Consider the following 15579-nt stretch of genomic DNA (forward strand, 5'->3'; position numbering starts at 1 on the left):
ATGGACAGAGCTCTGTAATACTCAAACCAGAACTTTGGTTTATACAGCACTGTCATGGGGTGCACTCACCACTAGGGTGCCTCCTCCTAGCAGCTCTAGGGATTAGCTCCTTCCAGGTGTTGCGTCCTCTTCTGGTGGTCTCTCCACCCATCTTCTTTCCACGTCCAGGTACTCCTTCTTCATGACCTGGCCCTCTGGCTAGGTCACTATGTGTGCTTCCCCTGTTCTGGAATATCAAAAAGTCTTCCATCCAGCCCAAATTGTCCCATGCAATCCACTCTCCACTGCCTGGTCTGTGCCACTTCCCCAGTGGCTGGTAGGAGAACCCAGCCCTGCTCTCCTCTCCAGGTTCCAACTCAGGATCCGTCTCATCAGCAGCAAAGGTCTTCCCTATCCTATCCATGCATCTTTTCCCCAAAGCCTTTCCCACCTTTCCGACTCTCTCTCTTTATTGGGTTTGCCAGCCCAAATGCAGTCCTCCCAGGGAGTAACTTTGGACTACTCTCTATAGTCCTAAACACAGCTCCCTTCTCCCAGGAAGTGGTAACGGATTCCTTCCCTACAGCATCCCACATCCCCAGCTCCTGGGCTTTATACAGGCCCTTCCTGTTCCCATCCAGCTGAGTCTCAACAAATTAATCCCTGCTCCCTGGCTCCTCCTCCAGGTGCAGTCTGGACAGTTACTTGGCCTACCTAGCTACCTTGACCCCTTCAGGCCTTGTGTGGTGTGTACAGCCCCTCCCAAACACCTTTTATTCTCAAGGTAGCTAAGAAAGCAACAGTTTAAACTTTAGACACTAGTCATTCTGAAACTGCAGAGACAGGCATTAGTGCCCACCACAGCAATTGTTCAAACCCTGTTCTGGAAACCAGAATCTGTTTCATTTACATATTCAGGCTCTCCCATAACATATATAATAATATTGTGCTATGTGCCTGCAAAACGTATATTATAATAATTCCTCTAAAGTATAGAGGATGCATCAGAGAGCACAATGGCATTGAGCTGCCTGGAGTTCACACTCAATTTACAGATACATCACCTAATGCATGAGTGTTTGCAGGACTGGATCATAAATGCCGAATCCATGGGGTTTAAAGTTATAATATAGTTCTAGAATGCCAAGTGCTGTCCAACGTGCCAGTCTCAGGTGTGTTTATGTGTCACTTCTCAATCTGACCCTTTCCGCTTCCACTGTTATTCCAAGATTAGTGTCAGTATTGTTGTTAATTAAGAATGTTGACAAGAAATAATATTGGGGAAGCAGTCTGGGAGTCTGGAAAAACTAACTAATTCTAATGCAAGTGAAACATAACATGAAACAGCTGTTGCAGGCTTCCAGTCAGACTGAAAACAGATGCTAGCCCAGCGTGCTTATAAAGTGGCAGACTAAAAACATGCAGTTTATTTCACTTGAAGCACGCAGTTAACACTTAGCTCATAAACTTCAGCAATAGAGGAATCTGAAGGCAATCACACTTTGATCCTACCAAGTGTTACTGTTACTGCACTAATAAAAATGGCCTGGGAGGAAAAAAACAAAAGGGGGAAAAAGACACGTGGAGGCCAAGGCAGAAGGAGAGAATAGAACACGGTGTGTTGGGTTCTTCTCCTTGTGATTACCAGTGTGCAGCAGGAGCAGATCAGCTATCACAGCAGGATTACAGTGCAGGAGATGGCAAGGCAGAATGAGCAGAAATCCAAGGATATCAGCCAAACTAGTCTTTCTGTGTATACGAGCCTACTGCGATGAGGAGGAGAGAGACTTCAGGCCAATAACATGGTGCCCATATTTTAAGAAGACGCTCCCATGAAAATGTATCCATGTATGATGAGAGAAAACATCTCATAGGTACTTGTACTCACAGAAAGGCAGGTTGGGGTAGTGAGTCTTTTTCATTTGATTCCCTATTTAAACAAAAATGCTTTCTTATAAACCTAAACAAGGAATGAGGCAGCATTCTAGGCAAACAAACTTATGCGAAAAGCATTTGTGGAACGGGTTAGATTTTGTTTCTAGAAAGACAATCCTGAGTATTATAGAAATAGCAAAGCATGGAGTTCATTGTGTCTAATCTGGGATGGAGGCAGAGGCTAGAAATGAAGACCTTGTACAGCATCGGAGGTTTTCCTTCCCTAGAAGAATATTTTGAAAACATATTGGAGGCCACAGCCTCAGCTTCTGCAAATTGTCATAGCTCCATTAATGCCAGGGGAGCTATGACCATTTATCCCAAATGAGGATCTCATATTTAGTACAACCTGGAGAATTTTAAAAGCAAAATAGTTGCTCTTAAAAGTTTGTGTGTGCTCAGAGGATAATAATCTGCCTTGGAGACAGGAGAGCAGTATCCAGGGGAGTTAGAGAATCCTCTCACCCGTTTGGTGGCAGAATTACAATAAAAATTGCCCTCTTCCTGCACATCCCTGCCCCAGAGTGGAATAGGTAAGTGACAGTGATAGGTAAATTCTCTCTCTCTCTCTCTCTCACACACACACACACGAAGTTCACCTGAAAAATAATTCATTCATCTCATTTAAAGCACTCAGATTTATATTCTACACCCTTCCTGATATTCTCCTTGCATGCTTTCTTTAGCTATACTGCTGCATTTTGCTTTTGCAGCTCTTGGGTGAGAGGTTCCTTTTAAATAGAGTGATCCTACCCCTCAAGAATGCAGATTTAGCTAGGTGGCCAAATCTTGGAATTTTGTAGGGGATATCATTTTTAATCAGGGAAGTGATATGTTTCCAGATATTTTACTCCCCACTGGTCAATATAACTACTATTTCCTATTTGTATTATTCTACCTACTAGGGGCCCCCAACCAACACCAAGCCACATTGGCACTAGCACACTTTGTTGGAAAAAAACCTCTGCTTTTCCCCATACCAGCAATGAGAGTTTAACTCTTGTCTGTTTACTCCAGTTCAACTCCATCTGCTGGTCCAAGCCACAAACTGCATTTTGAAACATTCATTAAAATACGGGTTTAAAAGTCCTAGATGCAAATTTAACAGTGTCCTGAACCTTAACCCAAGTATCAGAAAATTTAAATCTTTTTAGAAAATGTACAAACTCCTCACCAAAGGAATCGGCATCCTATGATGAAATTCCACCTTTAGATTTGGGTGGCTCTGAGAATGAAGGTGAATAACTCCAGTAATCCTTTCTAACAGTTGTGTTCCGATATACAGGTTGATGGGACAGGCACAATGACCGATTCACATGCTCCTGTAAATCACAATATGTGTTTACATTTTAATTAAAAGTGCGGATGTAGTCTGATAAAAGTCTGGTTGGCTTTAGTAAGAGTATAGAGAACCCTATGGCATAAATCTTAATGAAGCTAACGAAATTACAGTTGCACCTTCAAAACTTCAGCAGCCCATTTCCACAAGCTCATTTCTAATAAACAAAGTCAGCAAGTCTGCATGTGAGCTCACGTAATCTGCACGATGACAGACTCTTATGATCTTTCACTGTTCCTGTTAGACTTTTGGAGTATGTCTACACTGCAGTGAGGAGCAGACTTCCTAGCGTGGGTAGACAGGTATGTGCCAGCTGGCTTGAGCTAGCATGCAAAAAAATAGCAGTGTAGCCAGGAGTAGCCCATGCAGCAGCAACTCAGGCTAGCTGCCCAAGTATAAACCAGCCCAATCACCCTGCTTACATACTTGGCCGGCTAGCCTTTGCCACTAGGGTTTCCACCTGTCCAGGTTCTCCCAGGACTGTCTCTTTTTTCAGATAGCTGTCCTGGGAAATCTGTAAAGGTGCTCAGTACATACTGCCAGCTGTCCAGTTTTACAGGCTCAGAATCAGCCTGAATGTCCCTTTTATGGTACATCAGAGGTGGAAACTCATGCAACTCCCAGCTACACTGCTATATTCAGTGCCATAGCTGAAGCAAAGCCAGCGCATTCTTTCTATGTGCTGGAAAACATGGTCCCAGCTGCAGTTTAGACACATCCATACAACCAGGGCAATGACACCCTGTCTATTGCCTGCAGTTATTGCTTACTATGCCAGTGTCCCCTTTCAGGAAGGTACAATGGTATAAACTACTGGACTAATGTCTCAGAAGAGACAGAGAGAATGTAACACTGCACAAACCTGTCTTGTGCATCAAATATCTTCAGTAATATCTAAGAAGGCAACCGAGGTAGCTTGCGCTCTTGTGGAATGAACTAGGAGTCTTTCTGGAGCAAGAAAGTACACTACTCTGTAGGCTGTTGTAATGCTCGCTGTAATTCATCTAAAGATAGAATGAAAGGCCAAGCAGTTCCAACACAGACTATCATTTTAACAAACAAACAGGCAAGGAAATGCTTGAAAAGGCTTCATTCTATCTAAATAGAATGCCAGTACTCTTCTCACGTCTAATGTATGAAGATTCCATCACTGCTGGAGTGTGGTCTAGGAAAAAACAGACAGCTGCAGCGGCACAGGAGCTAGCAAACAGAGCTGTAAACAGGGGAGTTTGAGTGGGAGTTCTGTTGGAGGAGAAGGTAGTTGTACTTGGTTTTGTATTTTGTGTGTGTGTGTGTGTGTGTGTGTAGGGGCTTTGTGCTGGGAGAGCAGCTGAGCCCTGCTTAGGGGGTGGGGCTTCTGACAAGAGGTCCTATAAAGGTAGCCAGCCAGCCAGCCAGTCAGGGGCACAGACAGCTGCAGTGGCAAAGGAGCTAGCAAACAGAGCTGTAAACAGGAGAGTTTGAGTGGGGAGTTTGTATTGTGGTGCTTGTTTGGGGTTTGCTTTTGCTGGGGGGGGTGGTTTTTTTGGTGTGACTTGTGTTTCCCAGATTAACAGGACTTAGGTGGGAAGGCGATGACAGATACAGAGGCAGCTGTGGGAGTGACTCCTGTAGTGAAAGACACATTGAGGATGACTGGATGTGGAAGCTGTGGTATGTACATGATCCTGGAAGGGGGACCTGGTAAGAGTTTTTTCTGCATGAAATGCCGTCTGATAGAGCTGATGGAGGAAAAGATCCGAGGTTTGGAGATGCAGGTGGAAAGTTTCATTGAGTTTAGGAAGGGGTTTGAGCAGATGATGGAGCAAAGATATGAGGGATCTGAAGGGAAAAGCTCAGACTCACGGATGGAAGCAGGGCTGGGGAATTTTGAGGGGAGACTGGGTGAGGAAAGTGGTCAGTGGAAGCATGTGACTAAAAGAACCAGGCAGAGGAAAAGACAGGCTAGTGAAGGAGAAATAGAGCTTAGGAATAGGTTTGCAGAGTTGGAAAATGAAGAAGGGGCTCAGCAGGTACTTGTTGAAGGTGGAAGGGTAAGGAAGAAGAGAAGAGAGGCTAGTCCTATAGGAAAAGGGGAAGAGTCAAGGGAGACTACACCAAATATGAGCCCCAGGAGGATACAGGATGGGTTGAAGAAGATTATAAGGAAAAATAGGAATGGAAAGAACTTGCAGCCAGAGGGAACAGGGGAGAGACTGGAGAATAGCACTGTCACCAGGAAAAGGCAGGTCTATGTGATCGGGGACTCTTTATTGAGAAGAATAGACAGGCCTGTAACTAGAGCTGATCCAGAGAATAGAAGGGTGTGCTGTCTTCCGGGTGCTAAGATACGGGATGTAGACCTGAGGTTGAAAAGGATCCTAAAGGGAGCAGGAAAGAATCCCCTAATTATCCTTCATGTGGGAACAAATGATACGGCTAGATTATCGCTGGAAAGTATTAAGGGAGACTATGCTAGGCTGGGGAAGACGCTTAAGGAAATTGAGGCTCAGGTGATCTTTAGTGGGATCCTTCCTGTTCCTAGAGAAGGGCAACAAAGGTGTGACAAGATTATGACTGTCAACAGATGGCTTAGGCAGTGGTGCTATAAGGAGGGCTTTGAGATGTATGGCCACTGGGAGGCATTCACAGACAGAGGACAGTTCTCTCAGAATGGACTTCATCTGAGTAGGGAAGGAAATAGACTTCTAGGATCGAGGCTGGCACAACTGATAAAGAGAGCTTTAAACTAGGAATTAGGGGGAGATGGTTGGGAGATGTCCAGGTAATCTCCACGCCAGATTTTAGCATTGAGAGGGAAGAAGACGAAGTAAGAAAGGATACAGCCGTGGGTAGGAGAATGTATATAAGGAGCGAGGGTGGTGTGGATACTAGTCTAATAGGTTATACTGGCTGTAGAATGACTGTGCCTAATAGGGTACAAAATGTGAGCGAGGCCAAAACAGCAAAAATTAAGATGTTTGTACACCAATGCAAGGAGCCTAGGTAACAAAACGGAGGAACTAGAGCTACTGGTGCAGGAAGTGAAACCAGATATTATAGGGATAACAGAAATATGGTGGAATAGTAGTCATGACTGGACTACAGGGGAGATGGTTGGGAGATGTCCAGGTAATCTCCACGCCAGATTTTAGCATTGAGAGGGAAGAAGACGAAGTAAGAAAGGATACAGCCGTGGGTAGGAGAATGTATATAAGGAGCGAGGGTGGTGTGGATACTAGTCTAATAGGTTATACTGGCTGTAGAATGACTGTGCCTAATAGGGTACAAAATGTGAGCGAGGCCAAAACAGCAAAAATTAAGATGTTTGTACACCAATGCAAGGAGCCTAGGTAACAAAACGGAGGAACTAGAGCTACTGGTGCAGGAAGTGAAACCAGATATTATAGGGATAACAGAAATATGGTGGAATAGTAGTCATGACTGGACTACAGGTATTGAAGGGTATGTGCTGTTTAGAAAAGACAGAAACAAAGGTAAAGGTGGTGGAGTAGCATTGTATGTCAGTGATGAGGTAGAATGTAAAGAAATAAGAAGCGATGCAATGGATAAGACAGAGTCCGTCTGGGCAAAAATTACATTGGGGAAGATAACTAGTAAAGCCTCTCCTACGATAGTGTTTGGGGTGTGCTATAGACCTCCGGGATCTAATTTGGATATGGAAAGAGCCCTTTTTAATGTCTTTAATAAAGTAAATACTAATGGAAACTGCGTGATCATGGGAGACTTTAACTTCCCAGATATAGACTGGAGGACCAGTGCTAGTAATAATAATAGGGCTCAGATTTTCCTAGATGCGATAGCTGATGGATTCCTTCATCAAGTAGTTGCTGAACAGACTAGAGGGGATGCCATTTTAGATTTAATTTTGGTGAGTAGCGAGGACCTCATAGAAGAAATGGTTGTAGGGGATAATCTTGGCTCAAGTGATCATGAGCTAATTCAATTCAAACTGAACAGAAGGATTAACAAAAATAAATCTGCAACTAGAGTTTTTGATTTCAAAAGGGCTGACTTTCAAAAATTAAGGAAATTAGTTAGGGAAGTAGATCCATAAATTCTTCAGTCCAATCCAAAAGGTAGAGGAGGCCTGGGATTACTTTAAATCAAAGCTGCAGAAGCTATCGGAAGCCTGTATCCCAAGAAAGGGGAAAAAAGTCATAGGAAGGAGTTGTAGACCAAGCTGGATGAGCAAGCATCTTAGAGAGGTGATTATGAAGAAGCAGAAAGCATACAGGGAGTGGAAGATGGGAGGGATCAGCAAGGAAAGCTACCTAATTGAGGTCAGAACATGTAGGGATAAAGTGAGACGGGCTAAAAGTCGAGTAGAGTTGGACCTTGCAAAGGGAATTAAAACCAATAGTTAAAGGTTCTATAGCCATATAAATAAGAAGAAAACTAAGAAAGAAGAAGTGGGGCCGCTAAACACTGAGGTTGGAGTGGAGGTTAAAGATAATCTAGGCATGGCCCAATATCTAAACAAATACTTTGCCTCAGTCTTTAATAAGGCTAAAGAGGATCTTGGGGATAATGGTAGCATGACAAATGGGAATGAGGATATGGAGGTAGATATTGCCATATCTGAGGTAGAAGCGAAACTGAAACAGCTTAATGGGACTAAATCGGGGGGCCCAGATAATCTTCATCCAAGAATATTAAAGGAATTGGCACCTGAAATTGCAAGCCCATTAGCAAAAATTTTTAATGAATCTGTAAACTCAGAGGTTGTACCGTATGGTTGGAGAATTGCTAACATAGTCCCTATTTTTAAGAAAGGGAAAAAAAGTGATCCGGGTAACTACAGGCCAGTTAGTTTGACATCTGTAGTATGCAAGGTCCTGGAAAAAATTTTGAAGGAGAAATTAGTTAAGGACATTGAAGTCAATGGTAAATGGGACAAAATACAACATGGTTTTACAAAAGGTAGATCATGCCAAACCAACCTAATCTCCTTTTTTGAAAAAGTAACAGATTTTTTAGATAAAGGAAATGCAGTGGATCTAATTTACCTAGATTTCAGTAAGGCATTTGATACCATGCCACATGGGGAATTAGAAGATGGGGATCAATATGAACATCAAAAAGTGGATAGGGAATTGGTTAAAGGGGAGACTGCAACGGGTCCTACTGAAAGGTGAACTGTCAGGTTGGAGGGAGGTTACCAGTGCAGTTCCTCAGGGATCGGTTTTGGGACCAATCTTTTTATTACTGACCTTGGCACAAAAAGTGGGAGTGTGCTAATAAAGTTTGCAGATGATACAAAGCTGGGAGGTATTGCCAATTCAGAGAAGGATTGGGATATTATACAGGAGGATCTGGATGACTTTGTAAACTGGAGTAATGGTAATAGGATGAAATGTAATAGTGAGAAGTGTAAGGTTATGCATTTAGGGATTAATAACAAGAATTTTAGTTACAAGTTGGGGACGCATCAATTAGAAGTAACGCAAGAGGAGAAGGACCTTGGAGTATTGGTTGATCATAGGATGACTATGAGCTGCCAATGTGATATGGCTGTGAAAAAAGCTAATGCGGTTTTGGGATGCATCAGGAGAGGCATTTCCAGTAGCGATAAGGAGGTTTTAGTACCATTATACAAGGCACTGGTGAGACCTCACCTAGAATACTGTGTGCAGTTCTGGTCTCCCATGTTTAAAAAGGATGAATTTAAACTGGAGTAGGTACAGAGAAGGGCTACTAGGATGATCTGAGGAATGGAAAACTTGTCTTATGAAAGGAGACTTAAGGAGCTTGGCTTGTTTAGCCTAACTAAAAGAAGGTTGAGGGGAGATATGATTGCTCTCTATCAATATATCAGAGGGATAAATACAGGAGAGGGAGAGGAATTATTTCAGCTCAGCACCAATGTGGACACAAGAACAAATGGGTATAAACTGGCCACCAGGAAGTTTAGACTTGAAATTAGACGAAGGTTTCTAACCATCAGAGGAGTGAAGTTTTGGAATAGCCTTCCAAGGGAAGCAGTGGGGGCAAAAGATCTATCTGGTTTTAAGATTCTACTTGATAAGTTTATGGAGGAGATGATGGTATGATGGGATAATGGGATTTTGGTAAGTAATTGATCTTTAAATATTCAGGGTAAATAGGACTAATCCCCTGAGATGGGATATTAGATGGATGGGATCCGAGTTACTACAGAGAATTCTTTCCTGGGTATCTGGCTGGTGAATCTTGCCCATATGCTCAGGGTTTAGCTGATTGCCATATTTGGGGTCGGGAAGGAATTTTTCTCCAGGGCAGATTGGAAGAGGCCCTGGAGGTTTTTCGCCTTCCTCTGTAGCATGGGGCATGGGTGACTTGAGGGAGGCTTCTCTGCTCCTTGAAGTCTTTAAACCACGATTTGAGGACTTCAATAGCTCAGACATAGGTGAGGTTTTTTGTAGGAGTGGGTGGGTGAGATTCTGTGGCCTGCGCTGTGCACGAGGTCGGACTAGATGATCAGAATGGTCCCTTCTGACCTTAGTATCTATCTATCTAGTATCTATAAAACATGCAGGTAAGTATATTATTTGTTTAGATGAGAGCCTGATATAACTTTCATCTAAAACTTTGGATGTGGTCTTAAGGCCACCTCACCTTTGAACAACTGTGTGTATGGAAAGTCTGCCAATAGGTTCTCCCATGCTGCTGGCTGATGTTACTGCAGCAAGAAAAGCTAATTTTCAGAGAAAAGTGAGCCAGATGATGGTCCAACCTTTCCTTTGACGTGATCTGTATGCATAGACATGAAGCACCTCCACAGCCAACATACAGAAACAAAATGGCATCCTCCATGCGGCAGTCAGGACATTCAACCTATGGTATGTATGAGATCATGCTTTGTGAAGGACGCACTTTTGTAGAGCAGGTCTGCTATGGTGGTGGATTCATTTGGGGGCCAGATGGAATTGGCTTGGGGGACCAGATTTGGCCCAAGGGCTGCCAATTGGACCAGCCAAACCTCATTTTTAGAGAGGGTAGAGACAAATATATGTATTTATCAAGAACAAATCCTGTCAAATCAACCTAATATCCTTGTTTAATTGGGTAAACAAACCTTGTGGATGGGAGTGGGAGCAGTAGATGTGATTTATCTCAACTTAATACAGCTTTTTCTACTATCTTGCATGACTCTCTCAAAAGCAAACTAGGGAAATACAAGCTAAATTAATATACTATAATGTAGTTGCACAATTGGTTGGAAAACCAAACTCAAAGAGTAGTTATCAACGGTTCACAGTCAAGCTAGATCGAGTGGGGTCCCACAAGAATTTGTCCTGGGTCCAGTTCTATTCAATATCTTCATAAATGATTTAGATAATGGCATAGAGCAGTGGTCCCCCAACTTTTTCTGTCATGGACCCCTTTACCTGTAATGGAATCTGTCCACACCCCACTGGGAGCCATGGTTAGCAGCCGGGGCCAGAAGCAGAGCCACCACTGGGGCTGGGAGCCAGAGGCTGGAGATGCAGCTAGGGTCATGGCCGCGGTTGGGGCGAGAGCTAGAGCTGGGGCCGGGACAGGGAGGCCGAGGCCAAGGCCAGGGCTGGGGCCAGGGGAGAGCAGGGCTGAGTGGGGCTCCTGCCCCACCCCTGTGGGGGCTGGCCCAGGCCCTGCCCCACCTCCCCAAACGTTCTTCCAGCAGGTACGTCCCATGGTTTGGGGACCACTGGCAAACTTCTAAAGTTTGTGGATGACACCAAGCTGAGAGGGGATCCAAGCACTTTGGAAGACAGTATTAGAATTCAAAATAATATTGACAAATTGAAGAAATGGTTTGATATAAATAGGATGGAATTCAACAAGGACAAATGTAAAATACTATACTTAGGAAGGAAAAATCAATTGCACAAATAGAAAATGGGAAATGACTGCCTAGGAAGGAGTACTGCAGAAAAAAGGATCTGGGGGTCATAGTGGATCACAAACTAAATATGAGTCATTGATGTAATACTATTGCAAATAAAGCAATCATTATGGAATGCATTCACATGATTTTTGAAGACAAAAAATAATTCTTCCACTCTACTTGTACTGATAGTCTCAACTTGAGTACTGTGTCCAGTTCTGGACACCACACTTCAGGAAAGGTGTGAACCAACTGAAGAAAGTCCAGAGAAGAGCAACAAAAGTAATTAACAGTCTAGAAAACATGAGGAAAGATGGGGGGGGGGGAGGAGGAAGGGTTTGTTTAGTCAGGAGAAGAGAAGACTAAGGGCGGACATGATAACAGTCCCCAAGTATGTAAAAGGTTGTTATAAAGAGCAGGGCAATAAATCACTTTTATTATCCACTGAAGATAGGACAAGAAGCAATGGGCTTAAATTTCAGCAAGGGAGATTTAGGTTAGACATTTGGAAAAACTTCTTAACCGTCGGGGGGGTTAAGCACTGGAACAATTTACCTATGGAGGTTGTGGAATCTCCATCACTAGAGGATTTTTAAGAACAGGTTAGACAAACAGCTGTCAGGAATGGTCTAGATAATACTTAGCCCTATCTCAGTGCAGGGCACTGGACTAGATCACTTATCGAAGTACATTCCTGTCCTACATTCTATGATTCTATTATTCAAATACCTTTGAGGAATCTAACCACCACTAGCATACAAAATACCAACTTTCCATCCATTGGAGGATGAATGGCTGAAATCACAGCTAAGTGGACCCAAAGTGAACTAAGGGCAAGGCCTGAAGCTTAAGATGCAATAAGTACTCAAGAATGTCCTGAATCTTAGCGAACAATGGTTGAATACATCTGGCAGCTGACCAGATTTTTTATAAAAGATATTGCTGCTTCTTAGCCAGGTCAGGACTTTGTAGATTGCTTTCTGCTACTATGGAGGAAGTGTTGGATTGCAATTGAACAGCCTTCTCTGTTTGATCTAGCCATTCAACAACCATGCCCCCAAGGCTCAGGCCGCTCAGTTCGGGTGCCACCTCTGACCATGGTGTTGTGTCAACAGGTCTGGGAGAGGCCATGGGGATTGGAATGAGAGGCTGTGGAGATCCGAACAAGTAGCATTGCCTCAGCAACTCTGGAGCCATGAGGATTATCCTTGTCTGATACTGCTTCAATTTGAGGATGACCTGAGGAATAAGGGAGATAGAAGGAAATGCAGACATGAGATCCCCACTTCAGCAGGAAAGCATCAGTTATTGAGCCCAGACTAAGAACAAAACTGCTGTCATTTCTTGTTGTGGCCTGTAGCAAATAGATTGACTAACAAAATACCCCAGACTCTGAGGATGACCTTCAGTACTCTGTTATTGCGGGACCGCTCCTAATCGCAGGACAAGAATCTGCTGAGATGGTTAGTCAAATGATTTGAAAGCACAGAAAGTGACCCTTTCCATAATACAATTTCATCACCTCTCAAAAGAGAGGACTGGACCAAGTCCTCTCTTGCCTGTTTGCAAAACACATCACTGTCATATGGCCCGTGAGACTCTGAACTGACAGCCTCAGACGTGGGGAAAGAATGCCACAGCAGCCATTGAAAATTGCTCAAAGTTCACAGATGTGCAGACACTCTTCTCGTTCTGTCCATCCCTCTGTGATGGAATGCACCCATTTTCACACCCTGCACACTATTATAATAATCTTTGTACAAAATATGCCTTGTGAGCTATCATTTGAAAACTAATAACTCATTGGTTAATAATATCATGGTGAAATGTATGAAGCAACATTATATGTAAAGTTATAAATTCCCCCATATGATGTCGGTAGCACATTTTCATCCCACATAACCACTCCTGCCTCACTGGGGCAAAGCAGGACTATCTTAAACAATGGAATGTGTGTTTATCTCAATTACATAAGTAGTAAACGAGGTCCTTGAGACAGCAAGAGGGAGACAAGGCAAAACTGCAGGGGAAAAGAAAACATGGGGACACCTTCACCGCCCAGACTCTATGTTGCCTTCTTTACTGTTTGAATAAACTTTGCCTTGAGGAGTAATCCATAGAAGAATCCACTTCAAAGGGGGACCGGACTATAAAAGTGAGGGGCAAAAATACCCCAGGTATCTCTTGAGATCTATCACTCTTTCACCCAAGACGACAAAGCAACCAGCCCTTTGAACTTTTGGCGGAGATCCAGACTTGAGAATTTGGTCCACTCTGCTGCTGGGAACATGTGGTAAGGATTTTATCGTGAACCAAGTCTAGCTTGTTAAGTCTTAGTTATTACAAATGTTTTATCATTATTTTTCTTGTAACCATTTCTTACTTTAATGCCTTATACTTGTACTGACTTAAAATCTCTCTCTAGTTAACTAAACTTGTTTTATTCTTTAATCAAAATTAGTGTTGTGTTTAAACTGAATTGTTTGATAACCCCAATTAAAATAGCAAACTGTTGTATATTGACCATTTCTAGGGGCAATGGACTGTCCAGGAGAGGGCTGGATAGTGCAGCACACACGTTTTGGGGAAAAATCCCAGAGTGAGAGAGTGCTGGGATCACCCTGCAAGTGGTAACCAAGGCTGGCGGAAGCCAGTGTGTTGACTGAAGTGTTGCTGCCAGACTGCAGCTATACCCACACTCGCATGATGTGCATGCTATTTTTTGGCTGTTTGTGACGGGCCCAGGTTGGGAGCTACAGCAGCAAAGCATTGTGAGGCACTCAAGGCTGCAAGGCAGATGGCAAGATAACCCCTCACTTGTTTGGATTGCACCCCAAAATGTGATACCCTCCCAGGCTTGCAAAGACTCTAAATGGGCCCCCCAACCAGTCTTCAAAACATCAGTAACTATAGTCATTATTGGGGGTGGATGGACAAACGAATACCTCTACAAATTTGTTGTGATCCTTCCTCCAATCCAAAGACCTCAAACATTGAGGGGACTCTGGTCAACTTGTCTAGTGAATGGAAATTTGGTGATAAACAAACTTTAGCCAACCTTGGAGAAGAGAAAGTTATTCACCTTGCAGTAACTGAAGTTCTTCGAGATGTGTATCCCTGTGGGTGCTCCACTCTAGATGTCAGTACCTCCCAGCACCATTGATCAGAGATTTTTGGTAGTGGTGCCTGGTCAGGACGCATGTGCTCAGTTGGTATCTCCTGTCTTGTTGGAATCTTCCTGAGCGCGTGCGTCCCGCACCCTCCTCAGTTCCTTTTCTACTGTGGAGAAGTCAGTATAGAATTTCAACATAGAGGGGAGGAGGGCGGGAAGTGGAGCACCCACAGGGACACACATCTCAAAGAACTTCAGTTACTGCAAGATGAGTAACTTTCTCTTCTTCTTTGAGTGCTGTCCCTGTGGGTGCTCCACTCTAGATGAATGTGTAGCAGTACCCACTATGGTCGGTGGGACTTTGGAGATGGGGCAGTGAGTACTGTACCGCCTACTATGGTGTCTGCCGTGGTATCTTGTGTGATAGCATAGTGTTTGGCAAACGTGTTCAGCTGACCATGTAGCTGCTTTACAGATGTCAAGACTGGGTACGTTATGCAAGAAGGCAACGGATGTTGACATAGCTCGAGTGGAATGAGTTCTAATGCCTTAGGGCGGCTGAATATTTTGAGTGCGGTAACAGGATCTGATGCAGTCAGAGATCCACTTGGACAGACGTTGTTTAGAGAGATAGCCATACCTTTTGATTTTTCAGTAATGGAGACAAAGAGTTGTGGAGACTTACGAAATGGTTTAGTCCTGTCTAAATAAAAGGCGATTGCTTGCCTGACGTCGAGAGTATGCAGGGTTGCCTCGTGCGGAGCCTTGTGAGGTTTGGGATAGAAAGTAGGTAAGTATATTCGTTGGTTAAGGTGGAAGGTGGATACCACCTTAGGGAAAAATTTAGGATGTGGTTTCAGAGTGACTTGGTCTTTGGAGAAGATTGTGTAGTCAGGATAGGCCATCAGGGCACTTATTTCTCCTACTCTCCTTGTTCATGTTATTGCAACTAAGCAAGCTACCTTCATGGACATATGAAGAAGAGATGACGTAGCCAAGGGCTCGAATGGAGGTTTCATGAGACCGTGAAGAAGGAGGTTAAGATTCCATGTAGCTGCCATTGGGTAAATTTCCGGGTAGAGATTTTGCAGACCCATGAGAAATCATTTTATGGTGGGGTGGGTAAAGAGTGAGTAACCTTCTAACAAGTCATGGAAGGTAGTAAGCACCGCCAAGTGTACTTTGATGGAGTTGAGCGAGAGTCCATCCTGTTTTAATTGCAGAAGGTAGCCCAGGACGTTAGGGAGGGTCACCGTATTGGTTAAGTGATTACGTGAGCACCACAGGGCAAAACGCTTCCACTTCTGCAAGTAAGTTTTATGAGTGGAGTCTTTTCTACCATGCAGAAGGATGTATCGGACTTTT

The 15579-nt window shown here is 43.7% G+C and overlaps 1 long non-coding RNA gene across 1 annotated transcript in view; it reads right to left on the minus strand.

The window, feature by feature from the left end:
* Positions 1-3463, minus strand: part of LOC119858853 — a 28433-nt gene extending 24970 nt beyond the window's left edge. Inside the window, exon 1 of the long non-coding RNA XR_005294024.2 lies at positions 70-3463. This is a non-coding gene — a long non-coding RNA (uncharacterized LOC119858853). The remainder of the gene's footprint in view (positions 1-69) is intronic.
* Between the last annotated feature and the right edge of the window lie 12116 nt (positions 3464-15579).

This window comes from Dermochelys coriacea, chromosome 7 (assembly GCF_009764565.3).
Source record: "Dermochelys coriacea isolate rDerCor1 chromosome 7, rDerCor1.pri.v4, whole genome shotgun sequence".
NCBI classification, from domain to species: Eukaryota; Metazoa; Chordata; order Testudines; family Dermochelyidae; genus Dermochelys; species Dermochelys coriacea.